This window comes from Ailuropoda melanoleuca, chromosome 9 (genome assembly GCF_002007445.2).
Source record: "Ailuropoda melanoleuca isolate Jingjing chromosome 9, ASM200744v2, whole genome shotgun sequence".
Lineage (NCBI taxonomy): Eukaryota > Metazoa > Chordata > Mammalia > Carnivora > Ursidae > Ailuropoda > Ailuropoda melanoleuca.
This window is the reverse complement of record NC_048226.1, coordinates 53,502,680-53,520,877: the sequence shown is the minus strand read 5'-3', so window position 1 is coordinate 53,520,877 and position 18,198 is coordinate 53,502,680. Positions and strand designations below refer to the sequence as shown.

Genomic DNA, 18,198 nt, shown 5'->3' with positions numbered 1-18,198 from the left:
ACAGTTTTTCTAGTTTATGAACATGTTTGCTCTTTCTCCACATCCATTTACCCTTCTTTTCTGTTGTTTTACCCTGATTGTCAATTCTGTATTTACCACTCTTACACAACTCATATACTTTAGAAAAGTAGACATCAGTACCAACTTCAGGATTAGTCCCTAGTTGGCTTAGTTTAGGGTGATTGATTTAAGAAGCTTAATTCAAGCAAAGGAATGAAATATATGAAATGTATTTTGGCATCCTGAAACATAATTTCCCACTCTTCAAATGTTTCTGGGAGATACTTTCTCTTTTTGTGTGATGTAAAGCTGGAAGCCTGTAGATCCTAAAAATTTCTGGAAGCCATTTTATGAGTTTGAGAGAAATCAGTTACAAGAAAAATTGAACTCCATTAAGATAGACAAATAAGTCTCCTCTTGCACTGTCATGTTAATGGCAGGTGGCATATGCTGAGGGGGATGCAAATAACCATTGCTGGCACAGGGAGAGTCTCCCTGCCTGCCCCATTTCCTCTAACCACTACTAGAGCTCTCCAGCAGACCCAAAATGTCCATGGCACCATCCAATCATTCACAAACCAGCTGGCCCCAGGGGGTCAACCATTTTGGCAGTAAGTACATCCAGGAGACCCAGCCCCTCACCCTGGAGCAAACCATCAACCTGTACGCTTTTACCAATTATACTTTAGGTACAACGAGTCTTTCTATGAGAAGGACAGCTCTGCTGCAGCCAGATTTCAGTGCAGGAGGGAGGAATTTGATAAAATTCGAATGAGAAGAACTGCAGGAGCGGTTCTGAGTGTATATGAGCACTGGCTACCGCATGTGTTACTGGTATAGCTAGGAACACCTTTCTTCAAAATACCTGGTGGTGAACTTAAGCCAGGAGGAGATGAAGTTGAAGGACTAAAGCGCTTAATGACAAAAGTCATTAAGAAAGAGTCCTGCAAGACTGGATCATTGATAACTGCTTTGGTGACTTGTGGAGATCAAAATTCGAATCTCCCCATTATCCATATATTCCTGCACATATTACAAAACCCACGGAACATTAAGAAGTTGTTTTTGGTTCAACTTCAAGAGAAAGCCATGTTTGCAGCCCTAAAAATTACAAGCTGGTAGCTACAGCATTGTTAAAATCACATGACAATGCACCAGGATATGGGCCCATCCATTTCCAGTCTCCCTCAGCTCCTGAGCTGGTTCAATTTTATGTACCACTGAGTTGTTGCACAGTGGAGAAGTAAAAGAAGTCATCTCTGTAAGCACAGCTATACAGTGTAAAATAAACACGGTAAGAAAGGGTTTTTGGGTTTTTTTTTTATCTCTTTCTCAATCCCTAAATTGCTACCTACTGTCTCCTGTTATTTGAATAATAAAGTTAGTATGAAGAACTAGATAGTGGGTGTAAACAAATGTGATAATGGTTAATTTACTTTTGATTCTGATCATACTTTTTTGTACAGCATTAAAGAACATGGACTTCTTCCTATTCGTATTTTTTAAAATTTCACATTAAACTTATAAAATTCTTAAAAAAAAAGAAAAAAAAAGATAGACAAATAAGACACAAACAAAATAGGTCTTTGACAAGTAGGAATGAATCATCAGATCAAACTTTTTGTACCTCATCCTAACTCTGGAATAATTTTTTGCATATTTTTAAAGCCAGTGTGAGTCCTATATTCTTATACTTGCAAATGAAAGACCCCTAACAAATACAAAATAAGGGATTAATCTTAATGTGCGGACTTGGGTAACCTAATGATGTATTCTTTCAGGTTGGGAGGTTAGAAATATGTCTAAAATATTTTAAAATTATTTCCTGTGGTAATGATTACTCATAGTATTTGCCTTCTAGGGGTATAGTTTAGGAGAGTAGAAGTAATAAATGCAGATTTTGGATTATATTTTATCTTTCAGTACTGTAATGGCAAATATCGGTGGAAATGTGAGAAATAGGGTTCCTCAATTACAATAGTAGGAAAGTTAGTTTAAAAATCCATTCTTGAGGCCAGTCTGGCAATATTTCATCAAACTGAATATGTATATATCAGGTGATCCAATAATGACTCCTGAGTTTGTATTTCAGAGAAATCCTCATATGGGAATTCTCATTAACGACCATGCAACATATGTGAAGATGTTCATTATATCAATAACTGTATCATATTGTATCAGATTAATGGAGACAACCTAGATTTTGAACAGATAAATATGAGGTAGATGTATACATCATGGGAAAGAGTTAAAAACAATAAACTAGGGTATACAGAACCTAAAAATAGTGGTTAGTGGAAACATTTAGAAACAAAATAAAATCTGTAGGTGAGTACCAACTGTGTAAATCTGTATAATTTTTTTAAATTAACAATAAGTATATTTTCAAAAATGTATGTTTTTAAAAGCTACATGCAAACTGAAAAGTCCATATCCAGCAGCCTAGAACTATTTCCTATAAGCAGTGTGGTGGGGTGAGAGTGTAGAATGGGGAGGAAAGAAAATGAAATGTATCAGTAAGGGTAATAAAATGGGATTTTGCATAGACTGATAATATTTCACCATGAAAAAAAATGATTAACTCAAGCTCTGTCCTGGATCCAACTATAATAATAGTATTAAAGTAACATACCTTGAAAGTCAGGTGTTTTTTGTTTTTAAAGATTTTATTTATTTGAGAGGAGCAAGAGCAGGAACAGAGGCAGAGGGAGAGGGAGAAGCAGAGTCCCCTGCTGAGCCGGCAGCCTGACTCAGGGCTCTACCCCAGGACCTTGGGTTCATGACCTGAGCCAAAGGAGACACTCAACTGACTGAGCCACCCAGGTGCCCTGAAAATCAGGGATTTAAAAATTTAGGCTTAACATCAAAATTGCTCATTTCACTGCCCCACATTGTCCCTCATATAAATCTCATTTAATTCATTCAAAAAATAATTTAGGGGCACCTGGGTGGCACAGCAGTTGAGCGTCTGCCTTTGGCTCAGGGCGTGATCCCGGCGTTATGGGATCGAGCCCCGCATCAGGCTCCTCCACTGGGAGCCTGCTTCTTCCTCTCCCACTCCCCCTGTTTGTGTTCCCTCTCGCTGGCTGTCTCTATCTCTGTCGAATAAATAAATAAAATCTTTAAAAAAAATTTAAAAATAGTATCAGGATAATTGTATTGAGAGAGAAAGGGTCTTTTCAAGACATCACTGAATAGTAATTTGATATCCCCTAAAGGTTAGGATTCAAAGCTGGCAATCATAGGAGTGATCTATCATAGTCAGAATGTTGGGAGTTACTGGGTTTTAGGGTTAGCAATGAAAACATACTTTGCAGAGATTTATTATGGGATTTCAGTTTGATTTCCCCCAGGCTATTAGTGGTAACAAAGCTCTGTTTCCACGTATCCAGGGGCTTTACAGTCAGCAATATATCATTATTTCTCCCACTTTTATTTTATATTCTTCAATTTGTCTAGACCTCAGTAGGGTCACAAACGTGGCTGTGAATGTCTGTGTCTTCTGTGACTTATATTTTTTAAATAAATAGATAAGCACACTCAGTATAATGTGGTAAGTACAAAGAAAAAAACTGTTAGAAGAATCTAGAACTGTCTCATTACAATTTGAGTATTTTACAGATAGAATTTGTGTTGAAGTCAATTATTATTTCAGACAAAGTTTAAACAGGCAATATTATAATGTCTCCAATATTTATGAATTTTAATCTTTGTTATATTATTCACTACTGCATAAAAAGCAACACAAAAGGGGCACCTGGGTGGCTCAGTCGTTAAGCGCTTGCCTTCAGCTCAGGGTGTGATCCCGGGGTCCTGGGATCGAGCCCCACATCAGGCTCCATGCTCTGCTGGGAGCCTGCTTCTTCCTCTCCCACTCCCCCTGCTTGTGTTCTCTCTCTTGCTGGCTATCTCTCCCTGTTAAATAAATAAATAAAATCTTTAAAAAAAAAAAGCCACACAAAAATTAACAGATGAAAACAATATTATGTTTGCGCCCAGGTATTCTAAATTTCATCAGGGCTCAGTGGTGTTTCTTTTGTCAGTGCATACCAAGCTGGGGAAGTTCCTATTTTGTGGTAACTGAAGAATCCCATTTCAAAGTGCCTCACTTAAACTTCGCAACTTGGTGCTGGTACTCAGCTGCAAACAGGTGGAGCTAAGTTTAGAAACCCCACTTCCTCTTCACATAGTCTTCCCCATGAGTGAGCATACAAAAAACAAGGAAAAAATGCAATGGCTTTTTTTCTGAGGTAGTGTTGTGATTCATAAAATATCACTCACACCATATTCTATTGGTTATGGTTACTGCAAAATCCTATCAGTTTAAAGGAGAGGAGAACATATATCACACAATGAATGGTAAGTTTCAAGGTTTTGCAAGACTGTGTGAAATGGAAGATATTGCTTCAAAAATACATTTCGAATGTTTCAAAAATTAATTTTGCCCTTTTGTATTATAATGACTAAGATCTGTGAATTAGAAATGTTAAAAGTAGACAAATTTTCCTTGTTATCTATTTCAAAAGAAAAGTTTGCACTATTTTACCTTTTTTTTAAAGATTTTTATTTACTCATTTGAGAGGGAGAGAGAAAGAGAGAGAGAGACAGCCAGCGTGAAAGAGAACACAAGCAGGGGGAGTGGGAGAGGAAGAAGCAGGCTCCCAGCAGAGGAGCCTGATGTGGGGCTTGATCCCAGAATGCCGGGATCACGCCCTGAGCCGAAGGCAGATGCTTAATGACTGAGCCACCCAGGCGCCCCTATTTTACTTTTAAATATGATATTTTACTCTAGGAATATTTGTTATTCAGCAGATTTAGAAATTTTCTTGTAAGTTTTCTGTTTTAAAATTTTTATNCGAGCCGAAGGCAGATGCTTAATGACTGAGCCACCCAGGCGCCCCTATTTTACTTTTAAATATGATATGTTACTCTAGGAATATTTGTTATTCAGCAGATTTAGAAATTTTCTTGTAAGTTTTCTGTTTTAAAATTTTTATCGCTGAAATGGGGAGGTTTTGTCCCTTTAAGATGCTATATTCACTTTATTTTTATTTATAATCTTTCTTTATCTATCTGTGACTGAGACCATAATAACCCTTTTTTATAATAACTTTTTCATACTTTGGAATCAAGTTTATGATGGGTGTTAATTGCAGATAGTTAATAATTGTATATAATTATTATGTACTGAATTCATTTAATAACAAAAAGACTTCAATTTTTCTCTTTTACCTGTGTCAGTTCTTGGTAAATTATTTTTATCTTTAGAGATTTTTCCATTTCCTCTACATTTCCATGTATATTACTGTGAAGATGTGAATATTATCCTCTATTTTTTAATATCTCTAGATTCTGTATTGATATCCACATTTTAATTTTTGGCACTGGTTATTTGTGCTTACTATTTTATTTTATTGCCATATTTGTTTGAATTTTTATAAATTGTATGATACTTTTCACAGAAACAACTTGTTTGCTGACTTTTTTACATTTTCCTTTTATTACCCCATATTCTTCTTGTAATTATGCCTTTCTTTCTACATTTAGTAGATATAATTTGTTGTTCTAGTTTACCTTGCATATCTCTCAATTTTTTCCTCTGTAACCTATCATCAGACAACATTAGTATGTGCATCCAAACTGAAAAATTATATTTTTCTGGAGAATGGAACCACTTATTATTATGAAATATTCCTCTTTGTAGTATTTTTTGCTGTAGATTTACTGTGCTTAATATTTACATAGTTACACAAACTACATTTTGTTTAGTGATTGCAATGTTAGTACAGAGAATTCCATATGGCCAAGTTAATAAAATAATGGCATCTTCTATAATCATGATACAATTTTAAAATTACGAATTTAACATTGGCATAATACTGTTAACTAAATTACAGATTTTATTTCAATTTCTCCAGCTTTTCCACTGATGCCTTTTTCAGTTTCAGGATCTTATCCAAGATACTACAGTGCAATTATTTGTAATGAGTCTTTATTTTCCCTCTAAGTAGACAAATGACTTTCTACTTTCAGTACATTTTTATTTCTAGTTGTAATGTTTCATGGTCCCAAACTAAGACACATTTCCTTTTCCACCCCTTCAAGCCCTACCCTCTAATTTTTATACTCCCACTCCTGCAAAGTTGTCAAAAGTATTCATCCCTTCGTCTGTTAAGCTTTTTGTCCTGGCTTACCTTTTACGTCCATCTTCTGGACCTTGGCTGGGTGATATTTTACAACACTGATACTTCGTTCATGTTTTCTGAGTGTTCTGAATGGGAGAGTTTCTGCAAAGCATCGTGCCTGCCATTAATCAAAGTTGAAGTCTCTAACATTTTTATAAGTAATCAAAACTGAGTTGTTGGAGTTACTCTAAGTCAGCATCCCTTTCATCTTTCAAGCAGTTAGGCCTATTAAACAACAGATGCACATTCTCTTATTCTCTATTAATTGAGAATCTATCTACACCGTATGATTAATTCATAGTATGCTAAAAGCAGAAGACTAAGTTTATTTTCCTTCTATGTACATCCCATACACACATAGTGTATATAGTGTATATATTTTCTATGCTAAAATAAAAGTATCCTCTTCTGATATACTGAAAGTATAAACAAATATTCATCATTCAGCAGATATATTTTTAGTACCTACTGTTCTACCATACATTGGATATAACTCAATTGTGAGATTGGGAATTTCAGGAAAAAAACATAAATAATTAGTAATAATAATATAGTTATGGGCAAAAGTAGAATTATACAATATGTTCAAAATATGGGGCTATACAAAGAAAAAAAAAAACTTGGCAATTTTTCTAGCTTCTATCCAGGAGCCAAGTATACCACTGCCCCATCTGGAGTATTTAACAAAATGTGTTTTAGTAGTTTGATAAAGATGGCATGGGAAGAAGAGAAAATAGAACAAAATCATAAAGCAAAAGTAGCAAATGTCATACTGACAAGGCTTTTATGTAGCAAAAAGTCCAGAGAGGAAAAATGTCTTGTCTTACTAAATCATCTTCTTTCACTACACCATATATCTTTCTGGAACTTGCATTGCCAAGTTAGACTAGCAAAAGAATTCAAGTCTAACTGTGCCATGTAACTGAAATCACTCAGTGTAGATAAACATTACTTGGATCAGAAAGAGTGATAGATGCGATATTAAATGATGTACTATAATTGGCAATTCTCTGTCACTACTATGGGCTTCCTTTGAAGTAGCTTAATAAAGATGGGCTTAGACCTGACTCATCTTCAACTCAGAAATCAATTACTCCTACTTATTATGTTCTAAACATTATATTTTAAGGTATCCTGTCAGATTAGATACACGTTTGATTTCCAAATATGCGATACTATAAAATATAATAACAGAGCACTTGAAGCCAAGTCTAATAAGTGAACAATATTAAAGATAAAAAAACAGATATAATTGGAAAATGCAGGGTATTCAACATAGTTCATCACTTGTGATCTATAAAGTCAAATNACTATAAAATATAATAACAGAGCACTTGAAGCAAAGTCTAATAAGTGAACAATATTAAAGATAAAAAAAACAGATATAATTGGAAAATGCAGGGTATTCAACATAGTTCATCACTTGTGATCTATAAAGTCAAATGAAACACTAAGCATATAGGTTAAATTCAAAGACATCAAAATTTGTCATGTCTCTTGAGGACTCACAATCTTTAAAAACTAGTCTTGCAATGAAGTATTATCCATATCTATGAAAGAGGGTCCCTATACTCTTAGTGAGATATTTTGTTACATTGTTTCATCACTAATGTTTTCAGGGATATTAACTCCAAAATATCAGTATAAGATATAACTTATGGAAATGAGCCAGTATCACAGTAAACAAAATAATTGGAAAAGACATGGCACATTTATTTGTGCCACAGTAAGTGTCCAGAGTATTTTAATATTATTTATTTTATCAAACCAGCACAGATCAGTGAATGAAATCCTAGAAATGCTTTTGGTTTTAGAAATAATAATAATAATCATTATCATCATCATCATCATCTTTCTTTTATCTAAAAAATCAATGCGAAGTGCTGTAAAATAGACAATACAGTTTTGTAGGATCTCAAAGTCTTTTTGTTTTTAATAAACATATTTTACTAATCTTTTCTAAGTAACCCCCCCCAAAAAAAAGCTTACTGAGAGAAAAGTAATTTGCATGTGATTTTAGTGGAGAGACACAATCTATGCACCAGAGCCATCCACGAAATGCCTCAGCAGTACTCATCATGGGCCAAACAAGATGCCTGACCCTCAAACATTTCTGGCGCTGAAATGATTTTTGAAAACAAACAAAAAAGAAAGTGGTATGCTTGAGAACACCAAGCTTATTCAAATCGCAGTCCGAAGTCACCAAATAGTTCCTTGCACCCTCAACCCTTATGAGTTTTTTTTGCCCCCATCCTCCTAGTCCTCAGAAGAATGGCAAGCTGTCTTTCCAAACATATTCTTTATTCCCATCTCAATCCATTTCACCGAGCCCTGCATATATATCCCCCACCATAAACTCCCTCTCCTGGGTATACATACACACACACACACACACACACACCCCACCCAATTCTTCTCAAGACTGGTTCCCCAATAGTTCCTTAGATACTGAGTAGGTGGCATCAACTTCTACTGCACAGAAAAAATAAAATAAAATAGAAGCTACGAGACTTGCAATGGTACTTCCTGTCACCTAATTTAAAGTAAGAGTAGTATGTTTGTGTGTGGTAAACAGGAAAATGATTCCTAAGAGATACCCATCACCTAGTCATCACAAGCCATGAATATGTTACCTTACATGGCAAAACAGACTTTGTAGATGAGATTAAATTACGGAATTTGAGAAGGAGTGATTATCCAGACAGACTCAATCTAATCAGAATCTTTTCATTCTGAGGTTAGAGGCAGATGTCACTGTGAAATGGTTAGATAGAAGTAATGTTGCTGGTTTTGAAGAAGGAAGAGAATCATGAGCCAAGGACTGGACAGTCTCTAGAAGCTGGATAAGGCAAGAAAATGGATTCTCCCCTAGAGCCTCTATGAAGGAATGCAGTCCTGCAGACGCACTGTTTTTAGCCCAGTGAGACTGTGCCAGATTCCTACGTTAAAAGGTTATAAAATAATACATTTGTGCTGTTTTAACCCATTAAATTTGTGATGCTTCGTTATAGTAGTGTTATAAAACTAATACAGTGGATATACACATATTTATACTTAGACTTGTACCTATACCTAAACCTATATATACATGGCAGAGAAATACACATATAAGAAGCATAGTAAGACATCTGAAATGATATGCACTCACTTATTAGGGGTTATTTGTGATAGGCAAGGTCACTGAGGTTGGTAATAAGGATAAAGGGAAACAGCTTTGTCAGTAATGTTCCAACTTAAAATTCTTCTAAATTCTAATATGCCCTTTTTAAAGAATAATGTTTCTTGGGGACACCTGGGTGGCTCAGATGGTTAAGCAACTGCCTTGGGTTTAGGTCATGATCCCAGGGTCCTGGGATTGAGTCCCACGTGGGGCCCCTTGTTCAGCAGGGAGTCTGCTTCTCCCTCTGCCTGCTCCTATCTGTGCTCTTTCTCCCTCTCTGATAAATAATAAATAAATAAATAATCTATTTTAAATAATAATAATAATGATGATGATGATGTTTCTTGGATGATAAATGTAACAAATTAATTAAAGTTTTTACAAGAACCAAAAAGTTGTAGGGGGCAGAAGGAAATAAATGTAATTAAGAAAATTTATTTGTAAAACTGTTACATATATCCTTTCTACCTATTTCCACTCTTCTGGATGTTCAGCAGTGATAGGGGCCCCCAAGGTGAATATAGATCCAAACTTACTAAATGAACTATTTGTGTAGATGATACCAGCACTCACAACACAGTAGTACCTAAATTAAGGTGATTATTGTTAGAGTAGGCAGTTAGTTAGGTTCTAACAGGATGCCTGCCTAATGGCCAGCAGAGAGGAAGCCATGGCCAACTATGAGGAAAGTCAGACACCTGTCCTGACAGCACTACAAAACAAAGCCACAAGAAACCTAATCAAACAAGACAGGCCCAAGATGGCCAACAAAGTAGGCCAAGTTTACATTATTCCTTCATTATACCACATAGACATACTGAAATCTCTCCCCTAAGGGTGCCATGACAGGAAACCTCTAACCAAATAAGGAAGAAAAAGCAAGTAACGCTGCTTCCACAAAATCCATGCCTCAAGTAATGAATATTCCACCCCAAATGTCAATAAAAGATAGGAACCTAAACCCCAGTGGGCACAGCTCTCCCTGGAGCTCACCCCCTCTCACATCTCAAGTCTATTGTCTCTTTGTAATGAAACTTCTGCTATGCTTCACTCTGACTTGTCCTTCAACTCTTTCTTGCAGCAAACTCAAGAATCTGGTACTGGTTGGTGGTTGAGGTATCAAGGCCTGAGAACTCCCCCAGTTTTTGGTAACATTATGACAGTTAAATCAGATAACAGTATCTACTGCTGAAGTGTTTTATTATTATTATTATTATTATTATTATTATTATTATTTACTACATACAACCTTGCATGGGAGATGCTCATTTCTATGCATTCTGATATCTCATTTAGATTAAAACCCAAACTCTTTTGTCTTTGGTTTTATGAAACTTTTCTTAGTTTTAGCAAATCTGTCTCACCCACTGCTTTTACCACTAATTCTAAATTGAATATTCTCCACTAATTGTAGTACCTATCCATACTTATGTAAAGCTGAACCCTATTTATTTACTTATTTATTTATTTNAGTTTTTTTAAAATTCCTTTAATATATTTTAAAAGAAAATGTCCAAATAAAGGAGGGAAACAGATGGAAGCAATTGTTTGTATGAGGGAGGGGAAGTTAAATTGGACACATTATAATGAAGGCAGTTGAAGTACTTTCTAATAGGTTGCAAATTACTTAGGACCCGAAAATAATTGATGCTGTATAAATATGCCTATGAATTACATTAAATTATTGATAAACTGTTAGGAGATGACATATTTTTAATTTGTGGATTGCCCATATAGAACTTATCATATTTTATATTCTTCTCAGGAAAACTTGTAATATCTTCAAAGCTAGGAAGATATGGAGACAAAAAATATGACTAAACAAGATTATTTTAATGTTGTTAAATGAAGAAAAAGAATTATTTAGCACGTAAATTTTGTTGTCTCCGAACAGCAAATGCCCATCAAATGTGCTCATTGTGTTTGGACATTTAATGAAACTGATAATAAATGTAAAAAAAAAAAAAAATCACTGGATTATTTGCTGTCCTCGGCAATATAGAGTATACCCTAATGAGTGAAATTAAGGANTAGGCTTCATCCAAGAAATAATTTAAAAATAAGATATATACATACATGCATATATTTGCATGCTTGTGTATGTGTATATATATGAGATATCTATATCAAATATATATCTTATTCTTAAATTATTCTTGGATGATATATATGTATCATCTTATATATATGCACATATATAATTCTTAAATTATTTCTAAGATATATATGAAATTTATAAATGGTATAGTAATATATTAATATAGTCAAATTGTGATGGAAGTAATAATGAAGCAATTTTGTATGACTAGAGAANCAGTTTTTGGTAACATTATGACAGTTAAATCAGATAACAGTATCTACTGCTGAAGTGTTTTATTATTATTATTATTATTATTATTATTATTATTATTTACTACATACAACCTTGCATGGGAGATGCTCATTTCTATGCATTCTGATATCTCATTTAGATTAAAACCCAAACTCTTTTGTCTTTGGTTTTATGAAACTTTTCTTAGTTTTAGCAAATCTGTCTCACCCACTGCTTTTACCACTAATTCTAAATTGAATATTCTCCACTAATTGTAGTACCTATCCATACTTATGTAAAGCTGAACCCTATTTATTTACTTATTTATTTATTTNTAAGCGTGTATTATGTACAGGAACTTTTCTAAACGTATAGCATTAATTATTCAATATTCCAAATTTCCACGGGAAGAGAGTTTTGAATACATTCCAGAAGAATAAACATCATGAATAAAGGACTAAAACTTCAGGGTACAGAGGGCAAGTCTGAAATGTGGAGTATGCTTAGAAAATGGTGAGAAAGAAAGTTGGATTGGAATAATTTTGCACACAAACTGAATGCCATAGTAAGTCATTTGAATAGGATGATTTTATAGTAAAGAGTCATCAAAATAATGTAAGTAAACAGAGTTTGCAAAGCTGATCTACCTTTTAGAAGCATAACATTTTCAGCAAGGTGGAAGTTAAACTTAATAGTATGGACAAGATACTGGAGAAATAATAATAAAATAAGAATGAAGAGTAAGGTAGAATTAGAGAGTTATTCAATGGCACAGATTTTGATCTTGAAAATACTAAGATTGAAATGCCAGTGGTACACTTTGGAGAGAAGGCTAAAAGTAGAGATTTATAATCATAAATCTGGCCTGAAGCCAGTAGCGTGTAAAGTAAAAAAGTGACAAGTAAATAGAAGACAAATGCCAGAGATAGAATCACTCTAGCAAAAGAGACTGTAACACATAATAAGTAGATGGGAAGAATATTATCACAGAAAACAAAGCAGGAGAGATTTTCTAATAAAAGAATCCACAGTGTCAAAGGGGCAGATGTTAGCTGGTTTAATTACTGATGGATTTTGAAAATATCAAGACACTGATGAGCCTAGAAAGAGCAAATTAAATGGAGCACTGGGAATGAAAATTAGATCATAAAGGATTAAGGAACTGAATGATTAAGTTTTTTTTAAAATTCCTTTAATACATTTTAAAAGAAAATGTCCAAATAAAAGAGGGAAACAGATGGAAGCAATTGTTTGTATGAGGGAGGGGAAGTTAAATTGGACACATTATAATGAAGGCAGTTGAAGTACTTTCTAATAGGTTGCAAATTACTTAGGACCCGAAAATAATTGATGCTGTATAAACATGCCTATGAATTACATTAAATTATTGATAAACTGTTAGGAGATGACATATTTTTAATTTGTGGATTGCCCATATAGAACTTATCATATTTTATATTCTTCTCAGGGGAACTTGTAATATCTTCNAACATAGCATTTCAAATACATAAGCAACCTAGATTCTTATGAACATTTCAGAAAAAAATATGTCAGTATACATCAGAATATTAAAATACTTTCCTATCATGACTAAGGCTTATGTTCCTATTTTTTCCTATTCTCTTTTATTTTCTTAAAAAGGTACTTTACAGGTAGCTTTAAGAGAGAAAATAGCATTTTAAAGGGCAGTGATTTAAACTCATCAAACAAAATATCACATTTCCCAACTATGTATATTATATATAAAATTCACCAATGAAAATATTGAGGCTTAACAAGGATAAGAACTGTTAATTTATAGTTGGTTCTTTTTGTAGAAATAGATTTTAATTTAATCACCCAGTAGCCAATATACTCGAAAAATTTGAAGAACATTAAAAAATATCTTTTTCATTCATGACATTTCAATTAAGGTAGAGATCTTTTAAAGTACCAATTGAGGGGTGCCTGGGTGGCTCAGGTGGTTGAGTGATTCACTCTTGATTTCAGCTCAGGTCATGATGTCAGAGTAGCGAGCTCAAGGTCTCCATGGGGCTGAGCGTGGGTCTGCTTAAGATTCTCTCCTTCTCCCTCTGCCCCTCCCCCCGCTCATGCATGTGCACTTGCATGCTCTCTCTCTAAAGTCATGAAAGAAAGAAAGAAAGAAAGAAAGAAAGAAAGAAAGAAAGAAAGAAAGAAAGAACCAATTGACAATTGAAGGGGTCACTTTTTCCTTCTAGTCAAGACCCTCCATTCACATACCATCCTACAGAGCCCAAGACCTAAAAAGAATGTATGAATTCCTTATTTTCAAAGGGGAGAGCAGAGCTCAGTTAGANTCATTTTGCTGCTATTTTTGTCTTTCTTTATGAAAGACATAAGATCCACCAGCAATTGAAACCACTTCTGGAATTTAACTGTCATCCTTTTAGGAAGCAGTAGGAGGCTCTCTGGAGTCTTGCTTCTTAGTCCTTGAATAATTTGCAATTGCATATTNAGTTTGCAAAGCTGATCTACCTTTTAGAAGCATAACATTTTCAGCAAGGTGGAAGTTAAACTTAATAGTATGGACAAGATACTGGAGAAATAATAATAAAATAAGAATGAAGAGTAAGGTAGAATTAGAGAGTTATTCAATGGCACAGATTTTGATCTTGAAAATACTAAGATTGAAATGCCAGTGGTACACTTTGGAGAGAAGGCTAAAAGTAGAGATTTATAATCATAAATCTGGCCTGAAGCCAGGAGCGTGTAAAGTAAAAAAGTGACAAGTAAATAGAAGACAAATGCCAGAGATAGAATCACTCTAGCAAAAGAGACTGTAACACATAATAAGTAGATGGGAAGAATATTATCACAGAAAACAAAGCAGGAGAGATTTTCTAATAAAAGAATCCACAGTGTCAAAGGGGCAGATGTTAGCTGGTTTAATTACTGATGGATTTTGAAAATATCAAGACACTGATGAGCCTAGAAAGAGCAAATTAAATGGAGCACTGGGAATGAAAATTAGATCATAAAGGATTAAGGAACTGAATGATTAAGTTTTTTTTAAAATTCCTTTAATACATTTTAAAAGAAAATGTCCAAATAAAAGAGGGAAACAGATGGAAGCAATTGTTTGTATGAGGGAGGGGAAGTTAAATTGGACACATTATAATGAAGGCAGTTGAAGTACTTTCTAATAGGTTGCAAATTACTTAGGACCCGAAAATAATTGATGCTGTATAAATATGCCTATGAATTACATTAAATTATTGATAAACTGTTAGGAGATGACATATTTTTAATTTGTGGATTGCCCATATAGAACTTATCATATTTTATATTCTTCTCAGGGGAACTTGTAATATCTTCAAAGCTAGGAAGATATGGAGACAAAAAATATGACTAAACAAGATTATTTTAATGTTGTTAAATGAAGAAAAAGAATTATTTAGCACGTAAATTTTGTTGTCTCCGAACAGCAAATGCCCATCAAATGTGCTCATTGTGTTTGGACATTTAATGAAACTGATAATAAATGTAAAAAAAAAAAAAAATCACTGGATTATTTGCTGTCCTCGGCAATATAGAGTATACCCTAATGAGTGAAATTAAGGAACATAGCATTTCAAATACATAAGCAACCTAGATTCTTATGAACATTTCAGAAAAAAATATGTCAGTATACATCAGAATATTAAAATACTTTCCTATCATGACTAAGGCTTATGTTCCTATTTTTTCCTATTCTCTTTTATTTTCTTAAAAAGGTACTTTACAGGTAGCTTTAAGAGAGAAAATAGCATTTTAAAGGGCAGTGATTTAAACTCATCAAACAAAATATCACATTTCCCAACTATGTATATTATATATAAAATTCACCAATGAAAATATTGAGGCTTAACAAGGATAAGAACTGTTAATTTATAGTTGGTTCTTTTTGTAGAAATAGATTTTAATTTAATCACCCAGTAGCCAATATACTCGAAAAATTTGAAGAACATTAAAAAATATCTTTTTCATTCATGACATTTCAATTAAGGTAGAGATCTTTTAAAGTACCAATTGAGGGGTGCCTGGGTGGCTCAGGTGGTTGAGTGATTCACTTTTGATTTCAGCTCAGGTCATGATGTCAGAGTAGCGAGCTCAAGGTCTCCATGGGGCTGAGCGTGGGTCTGCTTAAGATTCTCTCCTTCTCCCTCTGCCCCTCCCCCCGCTCATGCATGTGCACTTGCATGCTCTCTCTCTAAAGTCATGAAAGAAAGAAAGAAAGAAAGAAAGAAAGAAAGAAAGAAAGAAAGAAAGAAAGAACCAATTGACAATTGAAGGGGTCACTTTTTCCTTCTAGTCAAGACCCTCCATTCACATACCATCCTACAGAGCCCAAGACCTAAAAAGAATGTATGAATTCCTTATTTTCAAAGGGGAGAGCAGAGCTCAGTTAGACATAGCCACATTAGCTGACATGATTACAGTTTCCCTCTGAGTTTTATGGATGCAGCTTGTCTTTTCTATATCAAACTAATTTATCAGTTGCAATTTATATTTAATATTCTATGGATAAAATAAAGACTGCAAAAGCCTACATAAAAAAATTAAAAGTGAACAAAAAATTAAGGGTTCCCTGCTATATTTTTCTATCTGCATTACCTTCCCTAGAATAAATCTGTGGCAAAATTACCAGGAATGAAGACATTGAAAATCAGATAAAAATTTGTTAACACACCAATTCTGCTCCTCATCATTTGTAGGCATAGCTTTTTTCTGATCCCTGCAAAACCTATATAAAATTAGGAGTACTTATATGGAAAAGAGATGTAGGGATACAATAGAGGAGGCACATCAGACAAAATGACAACCTATGATTTCTAATTTCATCCCATTTAAAATGAATCTACATAATGTTTCCTGAAAACTGTATTCTTTCATGTTTCCTCCACTCGTTTCAGGCTCATTGCCTTATCAATAGTCTTGCGACTTACATGGTGACAGGACAGCAAAAGCAAAGCAAGTTTTCTGGGAAAATGTGCACGTACTCTAGTGATTTCCAGGTAGCTACAGTCAAGATGCTTACAGTCCCCAATTCATAAGCCTCCAGTAATTCTCTGGAGGCAAGATAGGTATTTTAGGCTCTAAGTTTTGGAGGGAAGTGATAAGGTTATGCTTTAGCAGATATTCTTTCAAATGTTCTATCAAACGGGCTGAGAGTGTACACATGCATACACACACACACACACACTCCATAGACATATATGAATGCACAAACACACACATACACACACACACACTCCAGAGAATCTGATCTCTCTCGGAGTAAAAACTGAACTTTTCACAATGGTCTGTAAGTTTCCAGGCAATCTGCCCTTCCCTCACTTCTAACTTTATTTTCATTCTTCACTAACTTTCTCTCTTACCTCTCTCCTTTCTAGAGCTTTTAGTCAGTTCCAACTATTCTAGCATTCTTGTATATTTGTCATTCTTAAGACGCTGGGCAGTCTTCCTCATTAGGGCCTTTGGATCAGCCATTTTTTCTACCGAGGCCATTCTACAGATATAGAGATGATTAATATGTCTGCTTTATGCATCTGGTCAAATATCATCTTCACAATGATGCCTACCTTGGTCCCTCTTTTTAAAACCTCAAACCACTTCCACATGCCAACTTGATCCTCTGACTCTGTTTCTTTTTTTTTTTAAGTTACTTAACTACAAAAATAGTGATTTGAAGGGGCACATTCTCCCCAATGTTTATAGCAGCAATGTCAACAATAACCAAACTATGGAAAGTGCCCAGATGTCCACTGACAGATGAATGGATAAAGAAAATGTGTTATATATATAATGGAATATTACTCAGCCATGAAAAATGAAATCTTACCATTTGCAATGACATGGATGGCACTAGACGGTATTATGCTAAGTGAAATAAGTCAATCAGAGAAGGACAATTACCATATGACTTCACTCATATGTGAAATTTAAGAAACAAAACATGAACATGGGGGAATGGATGGAAAAGTAAAATAAGATGAAATCAGAGAGGGAGATGAACCACAAGAGACTCTTAACTATACGAAACAAACTGAGGTTGCTGGAGGGGAGATGGGGTAACTGGTAATGGACATTAAGGAGGTCAGAGGATGTAATGAGCACTGGGTATTATATGCAACTGATGAATCACTAAATGCTATCTCTGAAATTAAAAAAAATCACTTATCATGTTTAATGTACAATATAATACATTTATTTATGGGTTTTTTTAATTGTTTATTTTCCTCCACTGTCACGGAAGCTCCAAAACGATACGGATTTACATTTTGTTTGCTTTGTTCTCTGACAGAGCCCAAGTGCATAAAAGAATGCACAGGTTAGTGAATGCATGTACAAGCATAGAGGAAAAGAAGAAAAGGAAAGAGGAAGAAAGAAAAAAGAGAGAACTGAACAGAACAGGCAAAGGTGAGAAGATAGAGCTAGAAATGAAGGTAGGAGCAGACATTACAGCAGTTTGGTCTCTTCATCGAGGTCTTCAGTTTCTTTGTCACAGCTGCCAACATGAAGTGCCCATCCTGTGGATGGCT

General features: G+C 34.5%; 1 pseudogene; it reads left to right on the top strand.

Moving 5' to 3' along the window:
• The first annotated feature begins 547 nt into the window (after window positions 1–547).
• Window positions 548–1,224, top strand: LOC100468233 (annotated as a pseudogene).
• The last annotated feature ends 16,974 nt before the right edge of the window (window positions 1,225–18,198 follow it).